This window comes from Petromyzon marinus, chromosome 3 (assembly GCF_048934315.1).
Source record: "Petromyzon marinus isolate PM22_M1 ecotype Great Lakes invasive population chromosome 3, UKy_Petmar_22M1.pri1.0, whole genome shotgun sequence".
Taxonomy (NCBI): Eukaryota; Metazoa; Chordata; class Hyperoartia; order Petromyzontiformes; family Petromyzontidae; genus Petromyzon; species Petromyzon marinus.
In genome coordinates this window covers 1,517,626-1,539,519 of record NC_133669.1, presented here as the reverse complement: position 1 = coordinate 1,539,519, position 21,894 = coordinate 1,517,626, and the positions used below count along the sequence as shown (strand labels likewise).

Sequence of the window (21,894 nt, the reverse complement as noted above, 5' to 3'; positions counted from 1 at the left end):
TGTTTTCAGGCAATTAATAATGAGTTGTGTTTAGACTACAAGTAGAAATGAAACCGCCGCACCCAGACACCACCCATGCATTGCGCGAGGGGGTAACACGCTATTCCCATACAGATGGAAGCAGATTACGAATAATCCATTTGCTCTACCGCTTTCTCCTGGCCAGCCCGGGTACGCACCCCTTCGACGCCCCGCGCGAAATGAAGTTTCCCAACATATGTGCGTGGTCCGCAGGACAAATGTAAACGTGAACCTGCCCTCCGTCGTCACTAGAAATGGGCACCCGCACTGCAGACCTCTTTCGCCGCTCAAGCTCCGGCTGAAGACTGCCATCGTCGCCTGCGCCGCCTGTCACCACATCCACCCATTGCCTCGCGCCCTTAGTGCCATCGCCACGGTGCGCAACTCCATGCAGTCATCTTAACCCCCCCCTATTCCTTTCCCCCATGACCTCAGCCTTCACCTTCGTAAACAGAAACCCTATTATGCAATATCGCATAAAACGCACGTCTTTCTCATACACAGCGTCTTGAGGTCCGCTTGCATTTGGACACTTTATCAAGACAAATGTGCGTTCTACTGGAATGCTTTACGATCGGAAAATGTAGTCGGCTGTTTCGGGCACTGGCCATTCTTCAGGGCAGTCTGCTACTTGTTTAGTGGTCTGCAGGAGTTTGATATTGTCGCCTGCGCGGAGTATTCAAGAATGAAATACAACTCCGGCGTAGGGTGACGCGGGTTTGTGCTGCACGACTCCCCGATGTGTTGTCGAGTTGTGCCGCGCGTTGCTCGGGACCATGTCCGACGTTTCGCTCCACGTGCCGGGAGCTTCGTAAACAAGTGGACATCATTTCATTGAAGCAGGAACTGAATTGTTGCCTAGGGGCTTCTTCAGAGCAACACGGCAACGTCCGGTGCCAGCGACGGAATAACGAGATGCGTGCTTTTTCCGCTATCGCACGCCGAAACTAATTTATCATCATCATCACCAACAGCACCACCATCGCCGTAGTTGTCACGGTTTGCCCAACCACCTCGCAGCTCAACCAGGACACGTGCCGGGGAAGATCCTGCGGACCAAGTTCTCACGTGGGAACCAAAACCCTTCCACCACTTCCCTCGCTTCAGCAACGAATTGCTAACTGCGGCTCAAGCAGTGAATCATTTAATCAAATCACATGCATTTATATCCAGGTGGAGAATCAATGAGGGGGGGGGGGTCTTGTTTGCGAGAGATTCACGTGACAACTGCAGCCACTAGAGGCCGCTACATCAACAACAACGTGGAATAATCAATTCCTGAATTGCGAACCCGAATTTGTCGGATCACGAGCGGGCGAACTATTGCAGGTCGAACAGATGGATGACCTTTATGTAGCCTTATGAACCTGTATTGAACCTTGATTTCAACCCACGTGAGCATCCCGTCCATTGAGACTTGAGTGCTTCTTTTTCAGGCGGGGGGAGGGGTCACTAAAGCAAGGTAGACGGCATCGAAACGTTGCACATCATCAAATTAAGCGTAGCCATGCAAAAAATGAAATAAACGCAATTTTTACAATTTCAAAACCAGTAAGTTTTTTGTTGTTATATATCTTTACTAGTACAATAAATGGGACGCCTTGTTTATGTATTTACATGTTCACTCAAAACGACGCATGGGGCAAAATCAAGTGAGGTGGACGCGTGCGTGGTGCGGCGTGCGGACACTCCGGTGGTCGTGCCAGTTGCCTCGAGCCGAGCCAAGGGAGGACATCTCGCAGGCAGCAGCGGCGGCGGCGGCGGTAGCCACCGCCACAATCACTCCGCTTCATTATCGGGCCTCCTCCAGACTCGGGAAGGGCGCGGTGGGGTGGGCGGCAGTGGCGGTGTGGGGGTAGGGAGAGCAATCCGGTCAAGGCTCAACTGTCAAAAGGTCAATTCGTCAGCCTTAACCCCTTTTTCTTCCACAAATCGGCCCAACACAATGGCTGCCACAGCCGTGACCCTCTAGGGCTCGGGTCAAACGGAATTATCAACGTGGGAAAAAAAAATATAGGTCCCGGCAGTCTTTTTTTTCTCCCTTTCTCTTCTTCTGCCGTCTCGCCTCTTTAGGAGCTAATTCTCCGCCGGGAGGCGAGGAGGGCCGTGCTGTAATGGTGCCTCTCCCTCGCTCCCATTTGTTTAGAAAATAAACCGCTGCCCTAATATCCGGAATGGGAAAGTTTTGTGTGTGTGTGTGCAGTTATGGTGAGGAACACTTTCGAGCATGCGAGCGTTAAGAGCGATCGATGCTGGAACTGTGTTCAAAGTGGGGGGGGGACAGGCGCAGGGTTTTTGTCTTCGCGAGCGATGCTCAATGAGCGCTCGACGGGGCTGCGATCGGTCGAAATGAGCTCGGCTGTCGCGTGCAAAATAACGAATCGGTTTCATTGCCTCATTATGTAACCCGATGGCCGGTCTGTAGATTACCGCTCTTTTTTGTCAACGCAAACCCCAGTTTTACGATTTCGCAAGACCCAGCCTTCACCAAACTCATTACCTATCGGGGTACAGTGCATATACCATTGGCGGAGTGGGGCTCTCCTGCCGCAGCGAGGGCGCGAGCTCGTCGTGGAGCCGCGGCTAACAACCTCCTCCTCCTCGCCACTCCTCGGCACAGCAACGGCAACGCGGCCGCGTCCCCGCGGTCTTCGGCGGTCAAATCCACTCTGGTCAACAACAACAACAACACCGCTCGAAGAGGAAGGAAAACGGGGAGAGGGAGACGGGGAGGGAGGGAGACGGGGAGGGAGGGAGACGGGGAGGGAGACGGGGAGGGAGACGGGGAGGGAGACGGGGAGGGAGACGGGGAGGGAGGGAGACGGGGAGGGAGGAAGAAGGGGAAGGAGGGAGACGGGGAGGGAGGGAGACGGGGAGGAAGAAGGGGAAGGAGAGAGACGGGGAGGGAGGAAGACGGGGAGGGAGGGGGACGGGGAGGGAGGGAGACGGGGAGGGAGGGAGGGAGGTGGACGGGGAGCGAGGGAGACCGGGCTGACTCTGCTGATGAGACTCAAAAAGTCAAAATCGATCAAGAGTTTTCTTCATACCATTGGTCTTGAAGACTCGATAGTTGATGGCCTATCACAAATGATACACATGGATTAGACAATAGACACTGTATAAATATCAGCCACGATCTAACCACGACTGGATGAAAGCAACTCGAGCCACCGCGATCCTGTGACGTGACGACCTATCTAGCAACAAGTGAGCTTCCTTCATCACTCCATCTCCGCAATGGACATCCTCTCCACCTCTGCAGCACATTCACCCCTTTGGCTGCCACTCCATCGTTTGCCTTGCCCAGACGTAATCCCTTTCAGCGAGGTGTCCTGCCCATGCCCACTTATTTCGACTGGTCATACATATATACACAATACACGACAAGGTCACTATAAAGACACCTTAGGAGCGAGACCAGCTGTGCTCATATTCACAATAGTGTGCTTGTATCAGAAGTTGCCCGTTGCCCCAGCCCCTCCCCGCCAGTGCAATGTAAACATGTGTTTGCTTGTATCAGGACAATGCTTTGATGAGGTGTACCTCTATCCAGCTAATTACAATAATCTTGACTTGAAGCTTTCGTGACTGCAGGAATCCATACTCTTTGGTTCTTTCGGTAAAGTCACGTGGGTTTTTTATTATTTTATTTTGTACCTAAGTTATTTTACTCGGTGGGTAGGTGGGCTGGGTGGGGGGGTGATGTGTGTACCCACGGCAGCACGGTGGGTAGGTGGGATGGGTGGGGGGTGATGTGTGTACCCACGACAGCTCGGTGGGTAGGTGGGCTGGGTGGGGGGGTGATGTGTGTACCCACGAAAGCTCGGTGGGTAGGTGGGCTGGGTGGGGGGGTGATGTGTGTACCCACGACAGCTCGGTGGGTAGGTGGGCTGGGTGGGGGGGTGATGTGTGTACCCACGGCAGCTCGGTGGGCTGGGTGGGGGGATGTGTGTACCCACGACAGTGGTGAAAGGCGGCGCGGTCTCTGCGAGGAGTCAACAATGCGGGCGGCAGCGGCTCGGGCACAGGACGGCAGAAAAATCGCCGCGTTCGTGCGCGCGGCGATGTGACCCTGACGGCTTTGGGTTCTTCAAATGTCGCCCCCCCCCTCCCCTTTATTTTCACTTCTTCGTCCTCTTTGGCTCCCACAAAGCCAGAGTCGAGGTTTAAAATGGATCGGCGGATTTTGTTTGTTTGTTTTGTTATACCTAGAAAAAAACGTTTTCTGGGACTATAAAGTTATCAATCGCGCGACACGATTTATAATTGCCGCGCCGGACGTTTCACAGCATTTGTGTTCTCTCGCGATCAGCGGTCTCGTTCAAACGGATCGACTGGCACTTTCCATGGGAATGTGGAATTTACGTAAACGGCTCGGGATTATCGATGGCGACGAGCACCGCAAAATTTGCTCGTTTGAACGGACACTTTGCCCCCGCTGATTTTATTAGAGAAAGCATCACGAGTGTGTTTAGTTCGGTGTTATACAGAGGGATCCCGAACGTGAGATTGGTTTCGGGTCATCAACTGAGGTGTCCAGAATAAAGCAGTTGAGCAGTGGATTATTGAATCTATCTGTGCGGAGCTTTGATTGTGATTCCCTCACACCCTCACATGCACGGCTCATTCTCCAGGTAATCCAGTCGACTCCCGCGTAAAGCCAATCGCTCGTTCACGTGTCTGGCCAAACAGCCGCAGTGCAGGACCCTCGGTCTAAAAATAATAATTTGTCGTGAGACCCGGTGAGTATTTTTCTGAATAAAGAAATGGATCTGTTATTAAAACGTTTTCAAAAGGGTCGGGACAGCAGCGATAATTTTTTCCACTAAATGGTGACAATTCCCACCCGCGCCGCCGCTACATTCTTTACGTCTCTCGTTCCTTTAGTTTCATTAAGCTGCGCGATTTAACATCTCGTGCTCGCTAATCGCTGTTGGCACCTCTACGTGTAGTCGACAGCGCGGTGGAAGAGACGATAAATGGGGGGAGGGGGGGGTGGACCCGGGGGGGGGGGGCGAGTTGCGATTTTTCCGATCGGCTCCGTGCGAGCGGAACGGCGGGGCGCGGCGACCCGCGCGGGCACTCGCTCCGCTCTCTGCTCCGCCAGCCTCACGGGAGCGAGGTGAGAGGAAGAGCGAGAGAGAGATAGAGGCAGGGAGAGAGAGAGAGAGACACACAGCGAGAGAGCGATGACATCACCGGCTAGGCAGGCGTTGATGCGTCGAGCGGGTGATGTCATCGCGGCAGTGTCGATGCTGCGGTGAGCGCTCCGCGGGGCGGGCTGCGAGCGAGCGGCCGAGCGATTTCGCCCCCTTCACTCGCGCCGCTGTTTCGTGGTGCGCTCTTATTTTTTGTTTGGCCTAAATAACATTTGTTTTACTGGGGTAAAAAAAAAAGATAGCATTGAAAACAAATATTTATTTTGTGCGTAGTAGTGGCGTGTGTGTATATATATACATCCGATGCTATCTTTATCACTCACGGAAAATTGGCAAACGTTTTTGTTTTCTGACAGAGAGATATGATTTTCACACGAAGAATTGCATTTAGAGGTCTGTGAGCAAATGTCTGGATGAATGCACTTGGAAGGGCAGCTGGGAACGTGCGCATCTAACAAGTTTGAGCACACCCGCTCCCCATAGTCCCTTGATGGGTTCTGATTTTGTACGTTTGCCCACTTACAAATAAATTATCAGTCTATAATTTTAGTGGTAGGTTTATTTGAACAGTGAGAGACAGAATAACAACAACAAAATCCAGAAAAACGCATGTCAAAAATGTTATAAATTGATTTGCATTTTAATGAGGGAAATAAGTATTTGACCCCCTCTCAATCAGAAAGCTTTCTGGCTCCCAGGTGTCTTATATACAGGTAACGAGCTGAGATTAGGAGCACACTCTTAAAGGGATGGCTCCTAATCTCAGCTTGTTACCTGTATAAAAGACACCTGTCCACAGAAGCAATCAATCAATCAGATTCCAAACTCTCCACCATGGCCAAGACCAAAGAGCTCTCCAAGGATGTCAGGGAAAAGATTCTATACCTACACAAGGCTGGAATGGGCTACAAGACCATTGCCAAGCAGCTTGGTGAGAAGGTGACAACAGTTGGTGCGATTATTCGCAAATGGAAGAAACACAAAAGAACTGTCAATCTCCCTCGGCCTGGGGCTCCATGCAAGATCTCACCTCGTGGAGTTGCAATGATCATGAGAACGGTGAGGAATCAGCCCAGAACTACACGGGAGGATCTTCTCAATGATCTCAAGGCAGCTGGGACCATAGTCACCAAGAAAACAATTGGTAACACACTACGCCGTGAAGGACTGAAATCCTGCACCGCCCGCAAGGTCCCCCTGCTCAAGAAAGCACATATATATGCCCGTCTGAAGTTTGCCAATGAACATCTGAATGATTCAGGGGACAACTGGGTGAAAGTGTTGTGGTCAGATGAGACCAAAATGGAGCTCTTTGGCATCAACTCAACTCGCGGTGTTTGGAGGAGGAGGAATGCTGCCGATGACCCCAAGAACACCATCCCCACCGTTAAACATGGAGGTGGAAACATTATGCTTTGGGGGTGTTTTTCTGCTAAGGGGACAGGACAACTTCACCGCATCAAAGGGACGATGGACGGCGCCATGTACCGTCAAATCTTGGGTGAGAACCTCCTTCCCTCAGCCAGGGCATTGAAAATGGGTCGTGGATGGGTATTCCAGCATGACAATGACCCAAAACACACGGCCAAGGCAACAAAGGAGTGGCTCAAAAAGAAGCACATTAAGGTCCTGGAGTGACCTAGCCAGTCTCCAGACCTTAATCCCATAGAAAATCTGTGGAGGGAGCTGAAGGTTCGAGTTGCCAAACGTCAGCCTCGAAACCTTAATGACTTGGAGAAGATCTGCAAAGAGGAGTGGGACAAAATCCCTCCTGAGATGTGTGCAAACCTGGTGGCCAACTACAAGAAACGTCTGACCTCTGTGATTGCCAACAAGGGTTTTGCCACCAAGTACTAAGTCATGTTTGGCAGAGGGGTCAAATACTTATTTCCCTCATTAAAATGCAAATCAATTTATAACATTTTTGACATGCGTTTTTCTGTTTTTTTGTTGTTGTTATTCTGTCTCTCACTGTTCAAATAAACCTATCATTAAAATTATAGACTGATAATTTCTTTGTCAGTGGGCAAACGTACAAAATCAGCAGGGGATCAAATACTTTTTTCCCTCACTGTAAGCCTTTGTGACAAGTGGGGACATTCAGACTACAATCTCCTTAGTGCGGTCCAAATATTTCACTGATACAAATAAAATATTTATCTGTTCTTCCGTTTTTGCCATGTAGAATTATTGTTAATTATTGAACTGATTATGCGCGCGCTTTATCCTGTGATTACATTTTCATTGTGATGTCATAATCGCGTCACGAGATGACGAAGCTTCCATTCACAACTTCAGCAGCTCGCAGTGCAAAACCACGTGCCAGCTACTTCAGCAGTTGATGTTTCTGAACTGCTGCTCGGGTCCCTTCTTATCGAATAACTTATCCACACTTGTATTATGCCCCCAAAATAATGTCCATTGCATACTCTTTGGTTCTTTCTGTAAAGTCACGTAGATAGAAAATAATTAGATTACGACGTTTCGATCGCAAACGTCGTGATCTAATCATTTTCTATCATCGTGACTTTACCGAAAGAACCCAAGAGTATGGATTCCTGCAGTCACGAAAGCTTCAAATCAAGAATGTTAATTGCACATCAAAGCAACATGTTTAGGCCTCAAGGCTGCAGTGAATAAAATTAGGTGAAACAATGCAATGTAATGTGCACTCAGTAAGGATCAGGATTCACTTCAGAATCCAGTTGACTCACCGGTCGCTGTGACCCAGATTTAAACCCAAGATCTCAGCGCTGTCGACTCAGAGCTCTGGCCCAGGCCACTCAAGTCGCCTGGTTGTCGTGAGCTTTCTGAAATTGTCACCAGAAAAAATAAAAAGCCCGAAAACGCAAATTGCGTAGGCAATCGGCCGACATTGATTGTGCGCAGGGATTTCTAGGTGGTCGTTGAATGCGGACTCGTCGTGAAGAAAGTTCCGCTCACTTGGAACGCCACGGAAACTTTCGTGTCCCACACAGCAGGAGCAGCAGGAGCAGCAGCAGCAGCAGACAGTAGCAGCAGTAGCAGGAGCAGCAGCAGCAGAACACCGCATGTCGGCACTCGTTGCTGCGTGGTGGGAGGCAGCCATGAAGGCGCAGCCCTGCAACTCCGTGCTTGGTGAGAGAGGGGTGAGGAGGCGTGGGTGGGTCAAGTGAATGGAACCCGTGGGTCGTGGCCGGAACCAACGACCCCATCCCAACGCTGCTGCTGCTGGTGGTGGTGGCTAAGGTAAAGGCGCAGCCCTGCAATTGCTCGCTCGCGCCGCTGCTGGTGGAAGAGAGCCCCCGCCAAGCACGGGGGGAGCGCTCGAGGGTAAACCTTCTATCGTGGCTCTATTGTCGCCCACGCTTCCACGGTGGCCACGACGGCTTGGAAGAGTCAAGAGAACTCGCACTTTACCCTACCACGCGCGACTTGCCGATCGTCTAACTGTGGCGTGCCGATTTGTACTGCTGGGTGGACAGAGGCGGCGGTGGGGGGGTGGGTTAGTTTAAAAAAATCGCTCCGTCGTTTCAACTGCTGCGCCGGGACATGGATTAAACCCGGCGACCTCTGGACCGGAAGTCCAGTGCGCTGCTAACCATTACACCGCACCTCCTAATGGGCACGATTGGCTCCACGCGGTGTGAAAGAAGTTCACCGTGCCCACACCACCGTGGCGGCTGCCTCGTTGCCCTTCTCCCACGCGGTGAATATCCCACGCGCGCGTACAAAAAAACACCGCGCGGCCTCGCGAGGACACGAGGCCGCCGGCGTGCCGGGAGTATCGGGCCGATACACGATCGAGACTCAGCGCACTGCCAACCATCGCTCCGACAAAGCGGCAACAACGCCGTAGGGCGAGGACGCGGGCGAGAAATGCATTATAACCGCCGCAATAATAGCGCGTGGGTCGTTATTAATGAGAGTGCAATTACACCCGAAAAGAGATGCAAATGCTGCACACGCAGCTGTAGTCGGGGCCCAGCACCCCGTGGGGACTGGGGGGGGAGGGGTCACCTCGGCTGGCCCCAAACACCCCAAATTGGCCAATGATAAATGGGGGAGCCCTGAAGTCTGCAGAGAGCTATGGGATAAATGCGAGCCTAAATGTGTAACCATTCAAAATATATTAGTGCCATTACACTGTGCCAGAAATTATCAACCTGTGTACAATGTGCTGAGTGTACCTTGGGTGTTTTTCTTTATCCGTCCAGCATTTGTCAACGTGTCTGTGTTGTATACGTGTGTGTGTGCGCGTGAGTGCGTGTGTTAATTAATCATCTGTACAATCTGTATATCTGATTAATCGCATGTCAGGTTTTGACTCGTGGCACTTTTGTCAAGGTGGTGCCCTCTAAATTAACAAATGAGGGCTTCCTACGCCACCAAACACACGAAGAGGTGTTCTCATTATACGCTGCTCTTGTTACCGAGTAATTCCTGTCCGGTTGGTAATAGCGTGCAGAATGTTCAAGCAATTTATGTCAAATGGCCGTGAAAAACTTCACCGTGTCATCCGAGACTCTACAGCGGCTTGTGCGCCTTCGAGAACGGCCATGGCAAAGTGTGACCCTAGAAGATGCATCGATCGACGCTCTCACCGAGACGTCACTGGCTCGTGGTTGCCAGACGGATGCCCATCGCATCGTCGTCGTCAAGTGTGAAGTGACCCCGAGCCAAACCCCCGCACGGGCGCGATGTGGCGTGCGATCTCTCGTGTCCACGTCAGTGAACACGGACACGTTTGCCTGATTGAGATGTAGAAGTTGAGATTGTGGATTCTGGTTTTTTCCCCCCCCCACCCCCCCCCACCACTGCTCAAAGCGAAACTGCCTCCCTGCTGCGAGAAGCAGTCGGCACTCATCTCCACGCGCAGTCCTTGGTCGGGCGGTGGAAATTCCACATTCCTCTAGCAAGGGCGCCAGGATCTCCACGTTGATAACCGCGGTTGACTTCCCGCAAAGCGGCGCTCAAGTTACCGCGCGGGCTTTCGCGCTCGTGCTGCGGAGTTGTCCGCCGTGGGTTCGGGCATCACGCCGAACGACACGCGAGGAGGGTGGGGGTGGAGTTGGGGGGGGGGGGGAGATGAACTTGCGACCTCGCGACACGCGAGTCGTGCGTGCCACACAGCCTCGACCTCGCTCCGTCCGCATATCTCGAGTTCGCATTTGTTAATTTCGGTAGTTTAGATTGCTGGTCAGAACAGGCACTGTTCAGCGTCTTTATCCCTGCGTCCTTCCTCTCATTTTCTCTTAAGCTCGCTGTAACGGCACCAATGGGGGGGGGGGGGTGCGCTCGACAAAGGGGGGCCTTTCTTTCCCCGGGGGGCCCACCACTCGAGGCGGGGGCACCGTCGCCGCTTCCTCGCGGGTGGTCCAAATTAGGGCGAACGACGTCTCGCCCTCCCCCCCTCTCTGCGCGCCGGAGAATTTCAGCAGAGGCGTCGGCACCTTTGCAGTGGGGGGGGGGGGGGGGGGGGTCGGGGAGGCGGGATCCCTGTCGGGTAGCCAGAGGGCGGGACCCCTGTCGGTAGCCAGGGGGGACCCCTGTCAGGTAGCGAGGGGGGGGGGGGACCCCTGTCGGTAGCCAGGTTCGCTTGACGCGCAACGCCGGTCCGTGGCCAGAGCCGTGAGAGAAGAGGAAACGACTCATCGGCCTTGTGTTGTGGAGCTGTAAGAAAAACAGGCACTGCAGTTGTGTTTTTTTCTCTCTCCTCCTCCTCCTCCTCCTCCCACCACACCACCCCCTACCCCCTCCATGTTAAATGTGGTTTGAAAAATAAACCAGCTGTGAACCACGAAATGCTAAATGAAGGGGGCAGGATGGGGCAGGCGAGGCACATGCTGAGTCGGCGGCCTTCCAAAACAGCTATTTTTCTCTGGAGGGGCTCCTATTTAGTTCGCACTCACAGAGGGGGGGAGGGGGCACTCACAGCGAGAGGAAATAAATATATTAGTGCACGAGCGAGCGAACGAGTGGGGGGGGGGGGGGGAGAATAAGTATATAAGTAATAAATAAACAAATCGGGCCGGGGCGTCCGAGGGGGGCCCCCTCGATTGTCGCCGAGATGCGCGGCTGGCCGTGAACAGCTCTGCTTGGGACGCGCGGAGCCCTCCAGCATCCACCCCACCCCCCCAACCCCCTTGACGCCCCTCGTGCGTCTTTTCCGAGAGCCTCCTACACCGCCGCCTCCGCGTCTCTCGACTCGGGAGGGCCCACGGCAGAGGTCGTAAACAAGTTCGCGATTGCAGGGCAAAAGCACGCACACTGACGCACGCTGACACACGCGCGCGCGCGCAAATGAGCACAATACCCAGAGGTTCTTTAGCTAAATAGGAAATGCAATTCCTTTTGTACAAGATGGATGGGGGCACCTTGCCGCTGAGGCTGGACACAAGACCGACCGGCGGAGCGGAAATGGCGCTGCCCAAAATAAACCCAAGGAACGGTCGCCCCCCACCCCCACGCACCCACCACCACACAGCTCCCCGCCCCGACGCCACGGCCGTGTGCCACTCTTCGCCCTCCCGCAGTCTGCTGGCACAACCCTCGTCCACACAGCGCTGGGTGCGGCGGCGGCGGTGGTGGTGGTGGCAGTGCGCCTATAATCCACAGCTGTGGCAAGTTCTGTTAGCGAGCACCTATTTTACACGGTTGGCACGGCACCACATAGAGGTGATATGGCCAGCACCATGGCTGGCTGGCCGCCCGTGTCTTCCCACTGCTTGTTTTGACAACGGCATCCAGCGAGGAGAGGGCTCACATCACCGATATCCGTATGGCATAAAACGGAACTCAGATCGTTGATTTTGCAACGCATTGCGTAAGCTGCAGGGATACACGCCACTCCCCCGCAAGTGTGCGCACACGCGTGCAACACGCACATTGGTGTCCGCTGCCAGCGTAAAGACAAACAGGGGGCAATTGAACAATGCGGGCTGACACCGGAGAACAACTTTGAGTGATTGTTGAGACAGTTTGCGCTGGGCCGCTGTTTTGGCCGTCACTCGTTAATTTCTTCTGGCACGCATCGATATACGATGGGGCAAGTAACGGTTTCAGCGTCTGGGATTCGAGCAAAACGAGGGACAGCAGAGTTTGTTCGGCGACAGAAATAACGTAAAACGGTGTTTTGTTGTTTCTAAACAAACGATCTCTCTTCCGCAACAAGGGGATCTGTGAGGCTTTCATGGACCAATGCACGAAAAACTACAAATGTGGCGTGAGACTGCCTTGTGTTGTTTTTTTTGGATGCTGCTCACTCTGGGGATGTATCCAATTTATTTTTATTTGGGCTGCACATTGGCCATGCAAATGAAGGTTTTCACATATTCAGACGAGGGACATGGTACTCAGCAATCCGATTAATGGACTTACCATCAAACCAGCAACTGCGGCTTTGCTATTAAAACACTCAGAACATTCCAACCCAAGAAACAACAACAATACACATTCCTCCTGCATGAATTTAGACACAGAAGTCGGAGAAATGTTGCATCCTTTTTTGAGAGAACGAAATTTTATTTTGTCCGACAGGTGGACACACTAAGAGCAGGGCTGAGCAGGTATGAACCGCTTACAAAGTGATACGCAAGGCCACCATCCATAATCCAGCATCAAGTCCTCCCCCACCCCGTACGGCACTTGAAAACAAAACACAGACTTCACAAAAGCGGAACAATTCTCGAAGTCTCTGTGGCTGACAAGGCCACACGCGAGCATAAAGACATGAAGGCCAAGCATGACTGGGTCTCCAAGACAGCCGTTCACATAGCACACTTTCCGTACGGCGCGCTCACGTGTCCTTGCTTTTAATACCCGCGGTGACACATACTCCCGCGCGGTGTGCTTAGAAGCCCAGAAAAGGGGCAGAGGAATTGCTCCGGGCGTTTGCACGGGAGGCTTCTGGCTACGATAAGCCCTCGCACAGTAAGACGTTGGCTTTTGTTTTGCTTTCTTAGATGACCTCTCAATCACCGCTGCGGAGAAGCTGCACGCAGCTGTGAGCCGCGGGAAGGGACGCGCGTTGAAGCCGAGCTGCCGAGGACACGGCTCGCAAAAAGACCTCGCAGCTGAGGTGGACAGGTGGCTTGGTAGGTCAGAGTGCTGATCCGGCACCGCTGAGTTCCTGGTTTTGAATCTGGGGTTTCCATCGCCCGTTATTAAACTGGGTTCTCAAGGACAGTGAAGTCACCGTGTCAGCGCGGTCACCGGCACTGACATTTTTAAAATGTAAGGTAGTTAAAAATCTCATGGTAGAGTGTACAAGACGGTGTGACCCCTACTAGATAAAAGATGATTTGGCCACCTGATCGATTTCTTTTCTGGGAGTAGTCCAATGGAACGTCTCTAATCCAGCGTCACACGGCCCTGGAATATTTATGAAAAGCTTCTTCATCCCATGATACGATGCTGAATGCACAAATTGAAACAAATCGGCAACATGCCATTCCCACAATGAATGTATCGAATCATAATGAAATAATTGATTGTCTGTGTATAGGGTGAAAGTATTTAATTCACCTGAACACCGCAGCCACAGGAGGCGCTAAACGTACCAGAGTGACAAAACAATAATCAGTTCTCGAGTAGAATGAATCAATTTTTTTGTTTGTATGTTCACCACAAGTATGTGAGGTTAATGCAGACATGATTCCTTGCAAAGGTTTCAGTTTGGTGTTTTAACATCTTAACAGAACTGTTTTCTTATTAGAAAGGGGAAACCCCTATTGTCATTATTTAATACTGGCAAAGGAGGTCTCATGATAGAATGAATCAAATTCGTGGCAATTCATCAAACGGTTAGATGTTCAGTTGCATTGCAGTCCATCAAACATCACGATTCACCACGAATCATGCCAAAGCGTCTCACACCACAAGCAGCGCGAGTCGCTGCGGGCCCCACTGACACGCACGTGGCTCTCTCGGGCAAGAGGCAATCAAATAAATGGGCCTCAGCGGCTATAAACGTCCAAAGCATCTCCTCCGAACCCCGCGCACTCGGCGGGCCCTCCGGTCGGACGCCCGCTGAGCGTAGAGACAAAACTGTGGCTTGTTCCACCTTTTTCCCGAAGAAGTTTTTTTTTGGGGTCCTCGCTTATGCTCGCTCCACGGCGCCCGCTCCACTCCGCGGAACGCCCCGGCCACCTGCGACGCCGCCGACGCCGCACGCCTTCAGGATATTCCGCCTGACCTCGCCCCGACCCTGCCAACGTTGCCGCCCTTGTTCCATAACGCCGGCGAAAATTAATCTCGGGGCTAAAAGGGCACTCTGTTCTACGCGCCCAAGCCGGTCACGTTGACTTCTTCCGCACACCAACACTGTCGCAGTGTTTTATACCCACGCGCGCACGTGTGTTACGCCCTGCACGTGGCTACCGACCGAGCCCATGTCGTGCAGTACAGTATGTATGTTGAACTTCTTTCGCGCCGTACGTAGCCAACTTTGCTAACCGGAGGTGCGGGGGAAGGACAACAAACTATATTTTATTATTTTATTGTTTCCCTTCAACGTGACTTTACCGAAAGAACCAAGAATATGAATCACTGCAGTCACGAAAGCTTAAAATCAAAACAAAAAAGCGCTCCTAAAGAAATTAATTTCCAATGTCATTCTGAGCGCTGGTGGTATGCACCCCTGCGGTGGTAATCGCAGGGGTTGCGCTGCGTGGGTCTCCGACAGGCGCTGGGAGCTTCTCATTCGGCTCCCTAAGAAGCTCCCGGCGTGTGGGGCGAAACTTTGGGGCATCAATTCTGAACGGCACGCGGCGCGGACCAAAACACGCCGATGTTATAATTTAATGCACAAAGAAAACGAATGGAAGCATTTGTAAAAACAACAACAACAAGACGTGTTCACCTCCACGAGTTTCCTGGCTCCCCCTGATAAACTACGAATTGGGCACGATGTCACGTGTGCTTCTGACAGTGTCTTTGTTGCTGGTTATTGGGGAAAACGCCCCCCGATTCGGTGACCGCATCTGTTCGGACTTCACCTCTCCAAGACAAAATGTGCCTCTCTCAGCTCGCAACAGCAGTGGGCCGACACCCACCCAGGTGAGCGGCCAAAAGCCAGTGGTGTAAATTCCACATTCCCATTGCAGGGAGCCAGTCTCTTCACATGGCAACCACCTGGTACAACAAAGGCACTCATTTATCCATAATAGAGGTTTTCTTTGGGTTACAATTTGTACTAAAATTGTAAATGTTGTGGCTTTACTCTCCAACACACTGTTGTGCCGAAATAGTAACTAAATGGCAGGTTTTGTTTACGTGACAGACCTTACTAACTGGCTGTGTGGGGTGATGGCGGGTTAAGGACACTTATATTGAAGCGATCTAACCCCAAAAAACCCTATTATGGATAAATATTGGTGGTGAAAGCCGATTACCTGTTCAAGCACCCATTTGATGACCCTGCAAGGATGATGGGCCGAATTTACCCCTGACCACGATCCGAACTCAGAAACCTTCGGATAGCCATTCACGTGCTTTAAACCTCCGGAACACCCACATAGATGCACAATCATACGAAAGCAACTCCAATTGTGTCTTGGAGTTTCCTTTTATTCACATTGAGACCATTGATTTATGATTAATGTTGTTTGAAGATCATTGTGGTGACGAGTGGTGGTGTGGATGATGATGACCCGTGACTTTAGGTAATTTTGGCGATGATCGCGATCGTGGTAAGATGACGTTAATTTCAGTGTCGTCACCAAAGCGACTCCCAGCACCTGAGCGTTTTCCAGACTCCGCGACGATTCTTCGGGCACACCTGTGCTGTCTCCGTGTCTCTGCAACGTCAGCAGCAGCAATACAACTCTCAAAACACAGCACCTGCAACACATTCATCTCACAAAGCCACAGCAGGCATTTACTGCACCCTCAATATTTTACCATCATCATTATTAGTAAATTACGGATATTATTACGATCGTATTACTCATCCTAACTTATAGATAAATTATGTGTAACACCACACATTCATCAACTCTGAATAAATTAAACCCAATTTATGCACCGCATATCATGCTGGATTTAGGCCACTGGTCTTATCGCTGTAATTTATACGCCCGTTAGATTGTACTTTCATCCAATTACCATTACGTATGAAATCTTGCCGGACAAGTTTTGATTCATGACATTTTGATATCATCATTGCGGTAAGCAAATCTTCTCAATATTCAACAAAATCCCCGCGATTTGAGACGACTTCCAAATTGCGCTGCTAGATTACAGCGGTTCGGCGTGCAGCTTTGATCCAACGCGTTTCGTGAACATCGCCATGGTGCCGTCAAATGAAATTGCCTCCACAAATCACCAACAGCGCTCACTCCTCCTCGTTCCTACCCCAAGTTGCTCTGCATTTGGTGGCGAGCTCCACTGCGCCTCGAACCGCTCATGGAGGGGATGGATAAATGCATCCACGCACGCAAGCGTATGTGACTGTGCGTCAATTTAGCCCATGACCCCGTCACCCAGGTTGCGCCCAGTCTTGTCAGACCTAAGCAGATTTTAGCCTTGATAACGCCTTGGATGGGTGCTCAAAAGGCTGTAAGAGGCTGCGTTGTGGGTCGCAGAGGGCACTGCAGAAAAAAAAACATTTGTTGTTCTGCACTTCCTCTGCCACCTTTACTAAACCCGCAATGACCAGCGTGGTGAAGTATGGTCAATTATACCTCATGGCACGCAGGACATGGGGAGGCCCTCATCCAGCAGTGCATTGGCATAACGGAGCGGCACGCGTACCCGTACATGTTCGGGAACTTGAGTTGGCAAACTTAGCGTATGAGTAGGTAAGTGAAGGTCAATAGGTCGTCATTGCCGGTAGGTGATTCCAACACACCCATCCCATCGCAACTCGAAACAAGCTGGAAAGCCAGTCTCTTAAAGCAGCCTCCGTTTGGTGAATGCAAGAGATAAGCCGGCAATTGAATGGACTTTGCTCGTACTGAACGAATGCTTCTGAAATTATGCTTTTCCAGAAGACCGTGAAGCCAGTGGGTTGGGTACAACAACAACAATTGCGTGGAAACATATATGAATGAGGCATATTGTCTGCGTATCTATTTTAGTATTTATATTCTCGACGACGACGCTCGTCATTATTTTGCGTTTCCATTTTTTTGTCTGGAGATTTAACCGGGCGTAGAAATGTGCACGTGGAACAACGCAAATGACAACGAAAGCACGCGTTCCTCGCTGGGCACGTGCGCGCACCCACACGTACACAACTGATGCTCACGCCGCGATCGCACACGTACACAATGCACCGTTATTACAACAACAACAACAACAACCTTCTAGGAGATATGTCATTGCCAAGTTTTGCTAAAGATTGGCAATGCCCAAAGTCCATGCAAGACGGTTGCTGCATCATTTTCTCATTTGAAAGATTTAGCTGCCACATCTGGAACAACTCTGATTGCCGCTTACCCGTGTGGACAGCAACTGGGAGGGATGACGGCCAATCAGATCAAAGACGGAGATCACATGAATACCAGAGGTTACGTGCTCTGTGAACCAATCACTGCTCATGAAACATTATAATTGTCTCTAAAGTCGGGTGTTTTGGGTCAGACAGAATTCTGCCACTGTTGTGCTAAGTTGTCACAATTGCCGATGGGTCAATGCATTGCGTGTAGAGATTGCCTGCAATAATTGCCCTAACGGTGTGTATCAAGACGCAATATTGCATCGCTGTGAGTCGAGGGAGTGTGCCGCAAGGCGCACCTGTTCTCGGACAGGGCCACTCAGTTCCGTTGCCATACCAAGTTGCCATAGTTGCTAATGGAACATGCGTTGCCAGTGATGTCTGCAGGCAACAATTGCACTAAAATTGCCCGCAGTGTGTTATGGCATTAACTGCCAGAAGGGACAGGGAAAGCATCAGCAGTGACCATTCAGTGCAGAGCAGCACCATCTGACCTCGCTTGTACCTCCATGGGGTGTCTGCGCACGAAGCCACGAGGTGTCTAAAGCAAATCGAGCTCTGGCTCTGAGTTGACAACGCAGAAGCGTTTCGCCCCCCCCTCCCGTCTCTCCCTCCGCTCAACCATCCCCTGATTCCTCACCACAATAAATCCAGCTTAAGGCTGGAATATTAGACGTTGCACAAGCAGATTCTTTTTTTTCTTATTGGTGGCAAAACTGTCACGTGAAGTTCACCGAGGCCAGTCGAGGTGAACTCCTGGTAACAGACATAATGTTTAAATCGAGCAGCTGCATACGATGTTTCTGTGATTGTGTATTCTCTCTCTCTCTCGCTCAAGCTTAAGCTCGCATTAAAAAAGAAGCAAACTTGCAAATGTGCGACCTGCCAAGGTTAGATAGGGAAGGTTAGTAAGAGACGAGCGCGAGGGGGGCGGTTATTAAACATCCTTTTGAATGATTGCGCTTTGGCTTGGGAGGAACCGGCAAGAATGTCAGAACGGACGATCAAGGCGCAGCCATTCCGACACCGCTGGCCGTCATCAGATTACACGGCTGGTGCCGCGACTAAGAAAGTCGAAGACGAGGAAAATGTTTTAACTTCAAAAAGAAAAAAGACAAAAAAGGAGAGAACACACAAGCAGCGCTCAGCTGGCCAGCAAATTCATTCTCTTCATTTCTTCTTCTTTTTTTACCATTATGCAAATATTTAAAAAAAGGTTTTTTTTTCTCTCTCCCGACACCGTTTTAACTTTCATGTTGTTGTGTAAATAAAACGGCCCGTAGTCTCAGCGTGAGACGCGATGGAGGGGGCATCCAGAGTCAAGGTCATTGGCGGCTTTGAGCAGGGCACACGTGCGTGTTGTGTGTACGCGTTGTGTGTACGCGTTGTGAGTGTGTACGCGTTGTGAGTGTGTACGCGTTGTGTGTACGCGTTGTGAGTGTGTACGCGTTGTGAGTGTGTACGTGTTCTGTGTACGCGTGGTGAGTGTGTACGTGTTGTGTGTACGCGTTGTGAGTGTGTACGTGTTGTGTGTATGCGTTGTGTGTACGTGTTGTGTGTACGCGTGGTGAGTGTGTACGTGTTGTGAGTGTGTACGCGTTGTTGTGTGCACGTGTTGTGTGTACGCGTTGTTGTGTGCACGCGTTGTGAGTGTGTACGCGTTGTTGTGTGCACGTGTTGTGTGTACGCGTTGTTGTGTGCACGCGTTGTGCGTGTGTAGCTGGGAGGAGCGACATGAGACGCTTGGGTAGTAATCATTGTCACCAGAAGGGACGGCTCCTTTACCTTCTCCGGCGCGGGGGGACGCGTCTCAACCCCGGCAGTCCCCGAGCCAACGGAGGACGTAACTGAATTACACATTCTCTTGCTTGCGATCTTTGCTTATTAAAAAAACACGCTCTCCCGATTCGAGCGTATAATTCTTGGCGGTCGTGACAGCCAACAGCCCTGAGGTGTTTCTAAATTAAAGTATTACTGTATGATGAATGAACGGATGTATCCAATATCCATCAAAACAGCCCATTCCACCAACACGCGAGCGTGCCACGTCGCCAAGTATTTACATCGCCATTCATTGCGCGGTAACTGCGCTGCGCCGTTGACCACAGACGCGACCCCCGCCCCCCAACTCCCATCCACGGGCAATGTGACACGGGGAGCGACGGCGCAGACTCAGCCCGATCACCCCGGAGGCTCCCGCGAGGCACGTGCCTCACGTCCCGCCGCTGCCACGGCTAAAAACGACGCCAACAAAAAAAGGCGCCGTCTATTCGAGGGGGGCCGGGGGGGGCCGGGGGGGGCCGGGGGGGCGGGAGGTCGGCCGGTGGGTCGAGAGGCACCCGCAGGGGGAGGGGAGTAGTGCAGCCCAGGAGCCCAGCCACCCCCAGCACACACGGGGAATATCTCGCAGAGAAATCCGCCAACGACTTCTTTGCGGCCGTGTCGGCTCCCTCGACGGGGGGGCGGGGGGGGGGGGTCGTTGTGTAGACTCTGCAAAGGGGGTGGGGGTTGCGGGTGCGGGCAGACAGCAGCGCGGCCCGCAGGGGGCCCCACAGAGAGAAGACGCCACCGGAGCTCCAAAAACAAAATCACGGCTGCGCAATGCCAGCGTCGTTATGATTATGTTTTTTTTTTAAGCACCGCATGCAAAAAAGTAAATGGGACAGGCCTTTCTCTAGCCACTGCTGGATGAAAGCCTCCCCGTGCCGCGTCAGTCACGGGGGATGTTCGATCAGACTTCACCACGCCGGTCACTGCGCTTGCTGACGGGGTGGGAGCCCCAGAACTTGCCAGGATATCACTCCTCGTCGACGTCGGCCGTGGCCGGGAATCCAACCGAGACGGCGCGGGGTTTATAGCGCAGTTCACTCAGCACCCCTCGGGCACCGCACCGCCACGCGGCGTCGTAAGAGGCAACCGTGCTGGACAGGACGCCACAGGTTCTTCTCTCTCCTCTCTCCCCGCTCTGCCCGTGCTTGAAACGCTCGCCGAGAATCACAGGTGCCCGTTCTAGGGCGGCATTAATAACGATGACGTGCTGGTGGGGGGACACACAATCTCGACTCCACCCTCTCTCCATCCACACCCCTCCCCCCGCAAAAAATAAAAAAAACACAATCAGTCATTCCCCTGTGGGTTCTTTACACAGCAGCGCCGATTTCAGGTGCAGTGTGTGTGTGTGTTTTACTGCTCTAGAACGCGTCTGCTACCTCCCATCGCCACCTCGATTACGAAAATGGCAACTCCCCCCCCTTTGCCTCCCCCACCTCCTTGGCTTTGCGACTGCCGGCAAGGAAGACCATAAGCGGGCCCGGCCGCCGTTGTCTGGCGTGCGACGCGAGCGCTGACAGCCGTCTGCGGTGCACGGACGGAGCCGCCTCCGTCAGCGTCGTCAGCCCAACAAAAATCTCGCCGCCTGCGACCAGATCGGGCGGGCACGAACGCGCCCGCCGGATCTCGTCAGATCGCGGAAGCTGAGCGCGGTTCAGCCCCGGGGTAGTGCTCGGATGAGCCGACCACCGCCACCACCGCCACCACCGCCGCCGCCGCACGTGTAGGACCATGAACACTGGACAAGCACGGTGAAGTATGGTGATGGTGGAGTATGGTCAAATATTGTTTACAGCCTGGCAAGGTGTGCGGACGCCCTCATCCAGCGGCGGGTTGACGGAAAGCGGCCGTGGTAGACGCGGATTGCGAGAAGAGAGGCTGTCTCACGATACCGGCTGTTGTAGGCTTGGCGGCAGGGGGCAGTGGTAGCAACACCCCTTCCTTGTCGTGCCGTACTTCTATGCTCCCACACCCACGCTCCCCGCCTTCGCCATCCCGCACTGACCGCCATGGTTGCTGTCCGGTGAAAAAAATAAAACGCCACACGACCTCCAACGCTGCCGAGAGGCCCTCATCCAGCAGTGGACCGACCAAGGGAGGCTCGTGTGTGGACGGTGTCGGTCACGCACGCCGCCCGTGCTGTGCGGAGTCTTGGAGGTGCCCTTGGAGCTCGTTTTCGTTTCTCGGCAGTCCATTTTGGATCTCTCTCCTCACCATGCTGCATTAAATCGTGAATGTTATCCCTGAAGCCGCAGACGCTTTATACCACGGAGCGCGGGGACCCCCCCCCACCCCCATCTATTGTACTTTACTAATCCACTGGCGATTACACTGATACTTATTGCAAATTAACTCTCGCTCAAGTATCTTACAAAGCGATCGACCGGCAATTAGGCTCGCAACTAAGGAGTGGAAAGGAAATGAGAAATTGGTCAGAGGTTAGAGGTTGGACGGGAAAAACGTGGA

At 52.3% G+C, this 21,894-nt stretch overlaps 1 long non-coding RNA gene across 1 annotated transcript in view; it reads right to left on the bottom strand.

The window, feature by feature from the left end:
- Nucleotides 1–12,650: 12,650 nt before the first annotated feature.
- LOC116951184 (uncharacterized) overlaps nt 12,651–21,894 on the bottom strand; it is a 78,285-nt gene continuing 69,041 nt past the window's right edge. Inside the window, exon 2 of the long non-coding RNA XR_004404138.2 lies at nt 12,651–15,958. This is a non-coding gene — a long non-coding RNA (uncharacterized LOC116951184). The remainder of the gene's footprint in view (nt 15,959–21,894) is intronic.